Below are 14159 nucleotides of genomic sequence, written 5' to 3'. Positions count from 1 at the left end.
GGTTATTGTCAACCTTTCCTTCATTCTATCCCATTTCCCCTCTCCCATCCTTGCCCTCAAGTTACATAGTTTATTTTCTATATAACATACATTGAATATAATGGCTACATTCGCTCACCCCTCCTGCCTCCATTTCTGTTCTCCCCCCTAAACTCACCAACCCACCCCCCAAGACAAGCATACAATCGATTCATGCCCAGTGCTACAGTGAGGAGACAACACTCTGAAAATGTCACTGTGAGAAAGAGCCAGTGCTCTCCAAAGAGAGCTTACTCACAGACTGGCTCACACAAGTTAAATCAGCAGGCAATGATCTGCTCCTTCTCACTTGATCATTTAAAGTAGGTTCTGTTCATTGCTCCAATTAAAGAATGGTTCTTCATTTTCACAAGTGGTCATCACAAAGTTTCTCTAACTTTTAGTGAACATCTGATTTGATCTTGAAAAGGCAATTTTTTTTTACAGCAAGTTTTAAGGAACCACCAAGTGTCCAGAGCTTGACTCTGCATTTATTCTATGCCAAATGTGACCTTCTTATAAAATTTAAAAGATCATTCAAAAGCCTAGACTTTTAATTGTGTATTCTGTTCAAATCATGACCTTTTCTATTAAAAAAATCAAATATGGGATTTGGGAGGCCTACAGGAAGGGGATAACTTTGTTTTTATATTTAAAAGGTTGTGATAAATGATAAATAAATGGAAGGAATAGATTACATGACTATTTTCTTCTTTAGAAAGTTGATATTCCTCATAATATGATAAAATAATGAAAATTATCATAATTAACTTAAGACAAGCATTTGTTCATTTCTTTGAATATGGGCCCATATCAATGCATTATAATAGTTCATTTTCTTTAATAAGATTTTGAAGTTACTTAGATAATCAAGTAGAAGGGTGTTTTTCATATTCTGGGTCACAATCCATCAATGGGTAGGAAGCTCAATAAAATGAGTTATAATCATGACCAATATTTCATAAAAAGAAGCAATAAATAGATTAAAAATTTTCAAAAAAGATAAAAAATAAAGTAGGTTCTGTTAAGCTCTTTTTTTACCCACAGGCACTGATGTTTTACTCTTCAGCCACTGAAAATACTTCAAAGCATATACAAGTGATACTTGAGATCCAATGATAAAAATGGGGGATCTTTATGAAACTGGAATGTGCTACTCCCTGGAAGTTGCAAAGTAAAGACAAAGTTATACATTTTCAAAGAAATAATATTTGGAGGTCACAGGTAAGGTGACAGGAAATGCCTCCAAGACTAAGTTTTTGTGACAAGCCAAAGATGACTTGCATCTTGATGATTATCTAAGTAGAAATGCAAAGTAGTCTTTTAAGTCATGTTTTATTAAGGCAGATAATAAACATGAAAGGTAAAGGTGAGCACTTTGACTTCAAAAGACTTCAAAGTGAGTAGTAGGACAAAACAGGCCTGTCTGATCCTTCTTCTCCCCAGCCCAGGCTGTGAAGCTTCAGCAATCACAGCTTGCTGCAGCCCAGCACTTTCTCATTTTGGAGCATTCTTGTATTGCATGTAATAAGTGTTCAATAAATGACATAAGGTAGGCGCTGGTGGCTTATGCCAAGAATCATAATACTCAGCAGGCTGAGATCTGAGGTTCATCATTCAAAGCCAGCCAGGGAAGAAATGTCTGTGAGATTCTTATCTCCAATTAACCAGGAAAAAGCCAAAAGGAGAACTATGTGGTTCAAGTTGTAAATCACCAGTTTTAAGCAAAAAAGCAAAGGGAGAGCACATAGGCCCGAGTTTAAGTCCCATAAGTGGTACCAAAGGGAAAACAACTGTCATGAATCAACCATATATATAGGAAAATAAAAGCTGTATCAGTGCTACTGGACTCAACAAGTGAGTACAAGCTGGCAAACTCAAAGACAGGTATACCCCTGCCCTGGAGCAGGGCTTAGTTGGTAACATCCATTCCCCAAGGAGGAAATGCCTGTCCTGCTACCCCCTGACTGTGACACTCCAAGTACACTCTCGGAGTTCATTTATCTGTCTGCAAAAATAATTTTTAAAAGCACACAAAAGGGGTTTGTTAAAGAACTGGAGAACAGTCACCTCTATTTCATGCAAACTGTCTACTCCCCTTCTAAAAGAACTCATCGCATGGTGGAATATTTGCTTTCATCTGTCATTCACACCAGAACTGGCAAAGTCCTATACTCACACAGCAAGTATTAAGCAAAATAGGGCTTAATACATGCTGTTGATATTGAAATCAAATTGACAACTGAGATAAGTCAAAGCAAAAAAAGTAAATGCAAATGAAGTTAAAGTCACTTTCAGAACAGGCTTCTCACTCAGCTACAGAGTGCATATGTATTGCTCCCTCCAAAGTTCCCATTTACGACAGTGAAACAGTAGCTTCCTAATTTAATGATCATAATTTTCTATAAAGCAGCATTTTAAAATCTATCTTTCCCAACTTTTAATTTTGAGCAGTTTGCAAACCTAAAAAACAAATCTCAAAAAAACAGTATGATGAAAGTCCACTACTATGCTTTTTACCTCATTTCCTCAACTATTACCAACATTTTACTACATTTGTTTATACACACACACACACACACACACACACACACACACATTTTGGATTCTCTGAAAGTTAAAGACATTATATTTCAACTTTACATACTTCAGCCTATAGCTAGATTGTGGATATTTCTCCTACATAAACTCATATATAATTTGAAACATGCCCATGAAAATTTAATGTGTTGTCTCTATTGAAATGTCCCCGATTTTCCTAACAATATCCCAGTGGGTATTATACTTTCTCCATTCATGGATCCCATCAGGGATCATTTGTGCTGTTTAGAGGTAAAGTCTTTCTTGATCCAGAGCAGTCCCAGACAGCTTTTATCTTTTCTGACAAGGAAACACTGGAGATTTCAGAAGGTTCTATATCAAGCTGTCCTATTGCAGAACCACAGAACAACCCATACTCAGCATTTGGTTTTCTCATAATTTTACTCAGATGAAGCCTTTATTTTTTATTTTTGGTGGTGGTGGTAGTGGTGATACTGGAGATTTAACTCAAGGCCTCACTCTTGAAGCTAAGTACTCTAGCACTTGAGGGAGGCACCCAGCCTTTTTTCTACCTTGGTTGTTTGTGAGGTAAGGTCTCATTCTAGGCCCAGGCTAGTCTGGACTTTAATTCCCCCACTGGTGCTTCCACTGTTTCTGGGGATGACAGGCACATGCTACAAAACACAGCTATTATGCTTCCTCTGGAGCTTCATCATTCCCAGGAGCCTTCTGGAACTTTCATGCCCCAGCTGGCCTCAAGCCATGATTGTCAGATTTCTACCACTCAAGGTCCCAGGATTACAGGCCTGAGCCCCGACGCCAAGCTCAGTGAAGGATTCTTAATCACATCACTACCTAGGCAGTGTTTTCTTTTCATTATATCACAGAATGAGATGACAAATGTCACTATTATTATTATTATTATTGCTCTTGTTACTTAGAGGAACAGTTTGGGGTGACATATTCTGGTTTCCTGAAGGGTTATTCATAATAATCAAATAATGGAAATAGCCCAGAAGATGAACTGATAAGAGAATAAAGGTTGCTCTTATACTGATGTTTATAACTTTTCCTCAAGGACCTACATGCTGTCCCTGAGCTTCTTTTGCTATAAGACACTAGTGCTCTGCCACTTGATTCACATCTCCATTTCTGGCTTTTGGGGGGTGGGGAGGGTAATTTATTGGAGATAAGAGTTTCACAGACTTTAACTGTCCAGATTGGCTCTGAACTACAAACCTCAGATCTCAGCCTCTTGAGTAGCATAGGGGTAGAGGCCTGAGCCACCAGTACCTAGCTATTTAAAATGACTTTTTATATGGCTTCTTTTTCTAAAACAGCTTCTTAATCCTTCCTTTGCTTTCTCGTCCTAAATGGAAACATTATCTTGCTCTTCCATGCAAACATTTCCTCAAATGTTTTCATTTTTCAAGCCCAAGTACCATATTCAATAGTTTGTAAGTAGCCAACATCTTTTTTAAACTAAATTAAAATTATACCCATTATCCATCCCCATAACACAAGTGACAAGTTATTTTTTTAAGTCACAAAAATATGGGATCAAACAAACTTTCCTTGTGGTTGGTACCCATTTGAAAAGTTTGTAGAGATTTCTTTCTTCTTTTCAGAAACAAAAGATGCAGGTTGAGTGAAACTAAACTCCATTTTAGTAATCTGCTTTGAAAGAATTTCTCAAACTGAAGTACAATCTTCATAAGAAAAAGCCAGTGATGAAAATTCAAACCAGCTGGGCTGAAACAGGACTCTTTAATCCCAGTCCAAAGAGCACACCTGCCAATGGCTTCCCAGGGCACCTCTTCCTGCTGTGTTTGTCATCACTCTGTGCAGGAAGCTGGGTCACTGGCACCATCAGAAAGATGAGCTTCATTTTGACCCAAGGAGGACTCCCAGCTCCTCCTCCTGGCACCTAGTAGCACCTGCTCAGGATGAAAGGTGGATAGTTCCAGACTTCAGAAAGGGGCTCCCAGTTCCAGAGGTCACCCCTCCACCTTGCCTATCTTTCTGAGAGGAGCCCACTACATGGTTGACATATCCTGGCCGCATCACTTTCCTGGGTGTTTTGTCAGCAAGCTTTCTCTTCTGAGTTCTCCTCCCACCGTGGGAGATTTCTACCCTATATCTTCCATGACAGCAGCCCCAAACTGAAGGGCCAGGATTCCCTAGGCCCTTTTCAAGAAGTCAAGATGCAAGTCAATAGGAGACCAAGATTAGGGTAGGAATTGGAAAGAAGTCTTAAACAGTTTCCATCTTCCTGATTCAAATTAAGTAACTCAAGCCTGGAGCTAGTGTCTTTCTGCCTGTGACCCTAACTATGAAGGAGACTGAGATCTGAGATTGAGGTTCAAAGCCAGCCAGGACAGGGAAATGCATGGGACACCAATTAAAAATGAAAAAGCCAGAATTAGAAGTGTGGCTCAACTAGTAGAGTGCCAGTCTTGGGAGAAAAAAGCTAAATGACAGAATCCAGGCCCTGAGTTCAAGTCCCAGGACTGACACAATAAACAAACAGGAACTAGGTTATAGTTAGGGGAAATAAGTTCTGGGCTATCACACATAGGGTAACTCTAGGTAGTGTACTATACATTTCAGAAAAGCTAGATGACAGCAGTCTGAATGTTTCATTCATTACAAATAAATGATGCATGTTTGAGAAAATATGTTTACCTTGGCCTGAAGATTTCTCTCTCTATATATGTATATATGTATGTATATATATATGTAAATACATATATACATATAGAGAGAGACATATATATGTATGCCTGTGTGTATATCAAAACATTACTGGTAGCACATAAATATGTTCATACAACATTCGGTATAAATTTGAAAATTTTATTTTTAACAATTTCTTAAAATAAAATAAAATAAAAAATAAAATTTCTAAGCCAAAACTTAAAAGGTTTGAGCCAACAACAACTAGGAAAATAACAATCTTAATGAAAGACTTCAAGAAAAAAATTAGGAAGTAGAATACCCAAGCCTGGTGGGAAGGAGAGTTAGAAGGGAAAAAAATTGGGAGAAAATGAGGGAGGGAGTGACACTGTTCAAAAAGAAATGCACTCACTATCTGACCTATGTAACGGTATCCCCCTCTGTACATCACCTTGACAATAAAAAAAGAATACCCAGGCCTAGAGTTGATGCTGATAAAATGGTGACTCCAGAGGGGAAAGAACTTGATGTCATTCAAAGGATATGCAGTCCTTGTGTATGTGAAGAATTACTCCTGAGTTGACTCAGATTTACAAGGGTCACCTACTTACTGTTGGCTTACATAGATTATATTGGTTTATACCATGGTAGGTGTCAACAAAATATTTTCAATGATGTCCTAAATGATGTGTTCTAAATCAGATTCCAAATAGTGTTCTGTTATTCTTAAAAATGTTATTGTTATTCTTAAAAACTCCACACTGTCATTATGTTGAAAATGAACTATACAACTTGTGGGTAGGATGGGAGGGAAAAAGTTGGAGACAGCGAGAGAAGGAGTGACGTTATCCAAAAAGAAGGGTACTCTTTACCTGACATATATAACTGTAAGCCCTCTGTACATCACTTTCATATAAACAAAAAAATTAATTCTACACTCTACATAATATTCCAATCTTCTCTTGGCCAGTCTACTTCTATATAGAATGTGCATTTTTGGACAGGAAGTAGCTCATGCCTATAATCTCAGTAACTAGGAGTAGAGATAAAAAAAGATTACACTTCAAGTCCAGCCTAGTCTCCCCTCAAAAGTTCACAAGATCCTGTCGTGATGCAGACTGTGCATCCTGGCATGATGTTGCCTGTGGGAAGCAGAGACAGGGGATTGCAGTCCAAATGTTGCCCAGGTAAGAGCAGGGGATCCTATCTGGAAGATAAAGCAACAAGGCCTAGTGGCATGACTCAAGTAGTAGAGAAACTGCCTAGAAAGTATCTTGAATTCAAAACCCAAAAACATGCCAAGGGGGAAAAATACATTTTTGCTACATTTATAATGATGCATTCCTACATGTACTTGTAGGAATGCAGGAATACACATGTAGGAATGTACTTGTAGGAATGTACATGTGCTTGTAAGAATGTCCTTTCTCCATCTGTTACATCTTTTTAATAGTTCAGCATTTCTGGATAACAGCATTTTACATAAGGTTTTCAGTTGTGTTTCCAACATCCTTACTGATTTACTGTTTAATGAATATTGATAAAGTATGATTGTATATATTTATACAATATAAAGTGATGCCAAGATATGTACATACACACATATATACATATATGTATATATAATGTGAAAATGGTTTTGTTTTGTTTTTCAGTGTTGGGAATTAAACTCAGGACCTCTGAAGATAGCTAAGCATGCTACCAACTGAGTTACATCCCTAACCCTAAAATATGGAATTGAGTTAGGCTAATTAATATTACCTCCAATACTTATCCTTTATTCCTTCTATGTGACCGAAATGTTATGTTCTAAACAATACTGCATTCTATAATTCCTCAGCATCTGGTAACCACTATTCTGTTCTCATTACATAATGACTAAGAGGTCAGTTAGCCAAGAAAGAAATAACCAAAATACATATGTACCAACATCAGAGTTCCTAAATATATAAACATCAAGGATCTGGGAAGAGACCAATTGCTTCAGCCTTTCTGACGAGAGCTGTGCATAGTCAAAGGACACTCTGAGGGCTATTGAAATTGGCTCATCATACCATACATATGGTGTTGTCACCATATTCATTTTGAGGATGAACTGTTGCATCTTAAAGCATTTCAAATCAGTTGAGCTTCAGGTTTAATGTTCTTCTTAAAATGTACTCTTTGACCACAGCTCATTTTCTAAATACAAGGCTCCATTTGGTATTCTCAGGGGGAAAATGGGAAAATTGAAGGAGACATTTTATGGATTGTCACAATGACCAAACCAGATCAGAGCCTACAGTGTCAGGCTTCAGTGGCATCCAACATGGAGAAAAAGTACTTTGTCCAGGACGAGGAGGATCCACCCTAGGTGTGGGTCCAACATAAGGGACTATCAGCTGCTGCCCAGAGTCTGGCTCCAAGAGGCAATTATATTACAGGTGTTGGCTTGGCTTTCAAGGACCTGAATGCCCTTCTACCACCTGATGCTTGCTGAGAACAGAATGTGGCCCATGTCTTAGAAGCTACTACCTAGCTCCCCAGCAAGGAAGGCAGCTGGGCACATGCCCTGGACACAGTAAATTGGGACTCCATCTAAAACACTGCACCTAGAATAAGTGATACAAAAAGGCACTGAAGGCTTTCTTCCAGAAGCAGCTCAGAAGACAGAACCATCTGGCTCCTGCTGCCAGCAGCTGGTCCTGGCAGGGGCATGCTGAACGCAGGTGTCTAGGACCAGGGCTTAATTTTTCATCAGGATGATCTATAACAAGTAGATGTGCCCCTGCCCCACACCTCAGCGACAGGCTCCAGGACTGCTATGGTTTGGACTGAGCAGCCTCCTTTGCTTCTGCCTCATTCCAGAACCTGATTCTCTGAGATCCGTAAACCCTACCCACTACTTCCTTCTCTGCTCCTATCATTCTTGGAGGTTATTTCTTTTTTTTTTTTTTTTTGAGGGTTTTTTGTTTTGTTTTGTTTTGTTTTTGGCCAGTCCTGAGGGCTTGAACTCAGGGCCTGAGCACTGTCCCTGGCTTCTTTTTGCTCAAGGCTAGCGCTCTACCTCTTGAGTCACAGTGCTTCTTCTGGCCTTTTCTGTTTATGTGGTGCTGAGGAATCGAACCCAGGGCTTCATGAATGCTAGGCAAGCACTCTACCGCTAAGCCACATTCTCGGCCCCACTTTTTGATTTTACTGATACCAATTACCAAAAAAAAAAAAAGAGAGAGAGAGAGAGAATAGTTTTCCTTACATTTCCAATTCCAAATCCTTCACTTCATTAGCATTTCAATATCCTTCCACCCCCATCTACACATTCATCAATCCATCCATCTATCCTTCCTTCCTTCCTTCTGGACCAGCCAAGGAAAAATGACCTGGCAAAAATGAGCCCTCCCTCTGTGCTCTGAATCCCACCCCTCTTCCCTCTCTTGGTTCCATCCCATAAGCTTTTAAATATCGCTGTCCTTTAAAAAAAATAAGTCATCTTCCATTCTTACCTTCTAATCCACACCCTTTTCTCTCCCATCCCAGCCACACTCCTTCAAATGGCCGCATGCTGGTTCAATCCCCTTCACTCCTGCAACTCAATCCCAGTCTCCACAAACTTTTCTCAGAGCTCAGCTCTCACCTCTGCATTGTGTCCTTCATACACCACTACCTACCCATGTCTCTCTCCAGTCCATAAACCTCAGAGCCCTATTCCCAGCTGATAACTCACTTGAGGTAACTTCTTTCTCTGTCCACTCAAAATGACCTGCCAAACTCTAATTTAACCTGCAGGCCTCAGCTTTACCATTGCTCTGGTTAGTTGTCTACATTTCATGCTTGGAGGAGCATGTTGCTTTTCCCTTCTGCTACCCCTCACAACAGTAGTTCAGTCAGTATTCATGGCATTTGACATTGTGAAATCAGGACAAGTGCCGGGTTGTCCTGCCCCTCATTTCAGGAGTACTTTTGATATAAATTAGTAAAGAAAAGCAGCCAATCTGGGAATTGTGATCTATAGAACTTGCATATTGAAGGATAAACTGATAAACCAATACCTTGCTGACAAGTGGGGCCCCAAAGCTACAAAAGAATGAGGATGTAAGGACAATAGAATGAGTAAGTAAGAACAGGATGGTTAATCTTTGGTCTCACAAAACCTTGTAGGAAGCAGAAGGGAAAACCTACCAATAAGAAAATCTCCAGGGGGGAGGGGGATATGAGGGACAAGGTAACAAACAGTACAAGAAATGTATCCAATGCCTAATGTATGGAACTGTAACCTCTCTGTACATCAGTTTTATAATAAAAACTTTAAAAAAATAAATAAAAAAAAGAAAAAAAATCTCCAATTCTCTCTGTTTAACACAAGTCCAAGCTCTAGAATAGGAAGATGGCCAACATGGTAGAGGTAGGAAGAGAGTTTCTGTCTTCTCCATGGCACATCTATGGCATGTGTTTCCTTTCTCTGCCATTTTTAAAATACATTTGTCTATCATCTTTACTTAGGTTCACATCTTGCCTCATTTCTTTTGCCAGACACAAGGTTGTTTAGCTGCCCTAAACTTTTCAGTAACATATTCATATTTGGTGTACTGGCTGGGAAGTTAAGGATTAAGTATGTTTTTGGTTTTTTTTCTGATTTGAACTCACAGAATGCTTGCATTTTGGCTACATGGGACAGAACCTTCTTTGCCTGGATGAAGTCTGAGGATGGCATTTAACTTAGCATAAAACAAGACTGCTCAAAATCAATTTCATTGGGCTGGGAATATGGCCTAGTGGCAAGAGTGCTTGCCTCATATACATGAGGCCCTGGGTTCGATTTCCTCAGCACCACATATACAGAAAACGGCCAGAAGTGGCACTGTGGCTGAAGTGGCAGAGTGCTAGCCTTGAGCAAAAAAGAAGCCAGGGACAGTGCTCAGGCCCTGAGTTCACCACTTAGGACTGGCCAAAAAAAAAAAAAAATCAATTTCATTAAGGAGATTTGCACCAGATTAACTGGGTTCTGTCATCTCCCATCTGTTCTGGGTCCTGTGAATATTCCCACCCACCAGGCATCTTTGATGGCAGGAGAGTCAGAGGAGTAAAGTTCACATGTGACTCTTTATCGAATAAATACCAGAACTGAGCCCAGCTCAGCACTGGTCGGGGAGGCTGGTGACCTTGACCATACTGAGTTGAACTTCCCTGAGCTTCAGTTGCCTGAAATCCAGCTCTGGGATTTCATTGTCAGGCACTAGGGTAGGGATGAACTCAGAACAGAAGTCAGGGAGTGGACAGGGTGGGCAGACAGACCCACCACAGAAGGGCTGTGTTAAGCAAGGAACTAGGAGCCATGGGCCTGGGACAATCAGCTCCAGGCACACAGGTGGGTGTGGGGACAGCATATTCCCACAATGCCTGCTAACTGATGGAGGAAAAATACTTTCCATGCCAGCAAGAAGCCTGCCACAAAAAGCAGCCCAGCACCTACCTCTCAGGAAATGAAGTATGGGATTTAAGAAAGTAGGGGGTTGTGAGCCACTAAGAATATTGAAAAGGAAGACCTGGGGCTAATGTGGGTGGAACCCCAAAGTTCCATCACCTCCAGGATACACAAGAGACCCTGTCCTTGCTCACTTTCCTTAAATCCATCCCCAGCCCCTACTAGTTCTCTCATTCCTGGGTCTTCCTCTCCTCCATCCTTCTTTGCTTCATTCACCAGAATGCCACATAAGAGGGGTTCTTCCCATAAAGCTCAACATTGCCTTTTACCATCCTATCTTCAAATATGGAATACTAAAGCTACATAGGGACTACAGGATGTTTTTTTTTGCCAGTCCTGGGGCTTAAACTCAGGGCCTGAGCACTGTCACTGGCTTCTTTTTGCTCAAGGCTAGCACTCCACCCCTTGAGCCACAGCACCACTTTTGGCTTTTTCTGGTTTTGTGGTGCTGAGGAATTGAACCCAGGGCTTCATGCATGCTAGGCAAGCCCTCTACCACTAAGCCATATTACCAGCCCCACACAGGAGCTTTTAAGGTGTTGCTTAGGAAATCATTCTTATTTATACCATGTTTTTTAGGAAAAAAATGTGAGTTTTAAATATCTGATAAAAATTTTGGTACATACCATTTGTACTTGAATATGATTTCCCCCAAGGCAAAACTAAATACAGGGTAATATAATATTGAAATGTGAAAACATCCACATTTTAAAGGGGTAGCTCATTAGTGACCATGTAGATAGCTCTAGAGAAAGCAAGGAGACAGATGCATATACAGCAATCTGGATGGCGTTTCCATAACATAAAGTACAGGAACACAGAACACACAACACTTGATGTGATGGTTCTATGTAAAGAAACAAACAAAACAAACATATAGTAAGCAACACTTTCAACTGTATTTTCATTTTTAAGTTAGAACCTTGTACCTGCCAAGTAAGCAGTCTACTACATAAGTCATAACCCCAACCTTTTGTGCCTTAGCTGTTTTTCAGATAGTCTCCTGCTTTTGTCCAAGCTGGTCTGAAACCATGATCCTCTTACTTCTGCCTCCCACAGAGCTGAGATTACAAACATGCCTGTCTTTTTCTTTGCCATGGCCTTAATAACATTTTTTTAGCTAGGGGAGCCTTGAATTATATCCTCTATCCCCACCTTTCGAGTAGATGGGATTATAGGCATGTGCCACTGCATCCAGCCCCAAAATGACACTTTGTATTTTATAGACAATGTATCATAATGTCAGAGTGTATAATCAGGAGCCAAATGTACAATCTCTTGGGAATAATAAAAGTACTTAATGTTGGAATTTTTGAAAAGCCCAGTTAAATGTATCCCTCTTTCTGATCTAGTTACAAACCAATTAAGAAATAAGAAATAAACCAAAGGAACAAGGCAGATAGGAGCAATGTGTCCCCTTTACTTCAGGGAAGGCCAAAACCAGAGGATGCAAATTATGGCTGCTGGATGGTGGACCTGCTTTAGATGCCCTGTGGTGCAGGGGTTCTGTGTGACATTAAGCACAGAACACCTCTTGACTCTGCCAAGGTGTGTTCTCAAGGAACAAGGCAAAGCTGTGATGCCCAGTTCTGGATTCACACTCACCATCCAGAAGAAAAGCAGCAGGCAAGGGCCAGGCCGCTCTCCACTGGGAGCTTCTCTACATGGGAAGAGCTAATCAGTGAACTCCCACCACAAAGGGTTGGCATGGGGAGTGAGAGTGGACTCCTACAGCACATCTGACACTGAGCAAGGCACACTGTGGAGGTGAGTGCTCTTCCAGGGACAAAGAAATCTAAGGAGAAATAAGCCAAGAGGTTAAAACAGGGGTGACGGATGGAAACAAAAATGGGTTTTTGAGAGCAGGGGGAATGTAAAAACAAAGCATGGGAGGTGCTCTGTGGGGAGTGGGGGTATAATGTACTATGTACTATTCCTAGCAGGAATCCCTGAAATTCTCTCCCTTGGAAGAAAGAGATATACTCATCCAAATGCAACATCTCTCTTCAGTCATTGCAAAGTACACATTGCCATATGTTCTGGGCGGGATTTGGGGGAGGGGAGGAGGAGCACGGTCCCCCAAAACTTAAGATCATTACTGGAAAACTTAAGATTAAGATATGGATCAGGCCGAGTATTATCCCAACAAAATCCTGTTAACTTATAAATACCTCTTATGAATTTTTCCAGAACAATACAAACAGAGGCAATGCCTCTTGCCATGGTGAATACATTAAACAAGGCATGCCCTAATCTTCATTCATGCATTTGATTCCCCAGGAAAAAGGAAAGCCCAGAAGCCAAAGGCTGCTTCTCAAGCTGGAAACCCAGGGCTACTTCACCTGGCTCCCTGGGCTACGGAACCTGAGCTCTACCTGCTGGGCTTTCCAGAGCTTGAGAAACACAAGTTCAAGGTACAGAATTCAGGCAGATCATTGAAATGACAGCTGAGAGGAGGAAGGTGACGCCTGCAGGAAGGGTTAGTCAGCAGAGTTATTAAAACATGCCAAGAATGAGTGAAAGCAGAAGGAGGAAGAAGAGGAAAAAAACATCATTTGGTGAGGATTTATATGTTCTAGGACTAATGCTTACATACTTTGTAGCCTTCCCAACAACCCTAGCAAATCGGCACTAATATCTTCAGATGCAGTAACTAAAGTCTGGAGAGGATGCAGAACATGTCTGTAGTCACACAGTGAGTAGGTAATAAAACAAATACTCAACCCCAATCAATCTAATTGCAAAACCTGTACTTGTGTGTGACTACTAGCTATCCTGTTATCTCAGACAATTTACAGGCAGACAGAGCCAATGCGGGGGTTGGGAAGGGGGCACTTAATGCTGTAAACCTCTGCTCACCCTGCAGGTCAGAGACTGCCGAGATCTAGCACATCCTGCATATTAGAGCTCTCAAGGCCACTGGAGAGCCTCTGCTACTCCTCCTCCTGGACTTCTTCCTGTACTGAGATTCTTGCTTCTTTTCTAAAGTTCAGCCTTCTGCTGGCCTCAACCTTGGCCTTGGCTCATCACTTTTTAGTTATTTTTTAAATATTTACTTACTTATTGTCAGAGTGATATACAGAGGGATTACAGTTTCATACATAAGGCAGTGAGTATATTTCTTGTTCAAACTTGTTAGCTCCTCCCTCATTTTCCCCTGTTCCCCTCTCCCCCTCCCCCCATGAGTTGTACAGTTGACTTACACCAAATGGTTTTGTAAGTATTGCTTTTGGAATCGTTTGTCTTCTTATCCTTTGTCTCTTGATTTTGATATTCCCTTTTCTTTCCCTAGTTCTAATACACATATATGCAGTATACAGGGTGCTCAGATGAGATACAGTGATAGCAGGGGTACAACCACAGGAAGGGAATACAAGAGAAAAAAAACAAAAAAAGTTATGGTTTCACATAGCATGTTGAAAATAATTACAACAATGATATAACACTTGTTTCCATAACATGG

General features: G+C 40.6%; 1 protein-coding gene across 3 annotated transcripts in view; it reads right to left on the bottom strand.

Moving 5' to 3' along the window:
- Lama3 (laminin subunit alpha 3) overlaps positions 1 to 14159 on the bottom strand; it is a 214209-nt gene that overhangs the window by 172579 nt on the left and 27471 nt on the right. The window lies entirely within an intron of this gene.

Source organism: Perognathus longimembris, chromosome 15, assembly GCF_023159225.1.
Source record: "Perognathus longimembris pacificus isolate PPM17 chromosome 15, ASM2315922v1, whole genome shotgun sequence".
Taxonomy (NCBI): domain Eukaryota; kingdom Metazoa; phylum Chordata; class Mammalia; order Rodentia; family Heteromyidae; genus Perognathus; species Perognathus longimembris.
This window is presented reverse-complemented; position numbering and strand designations above follow the sequence as displayed.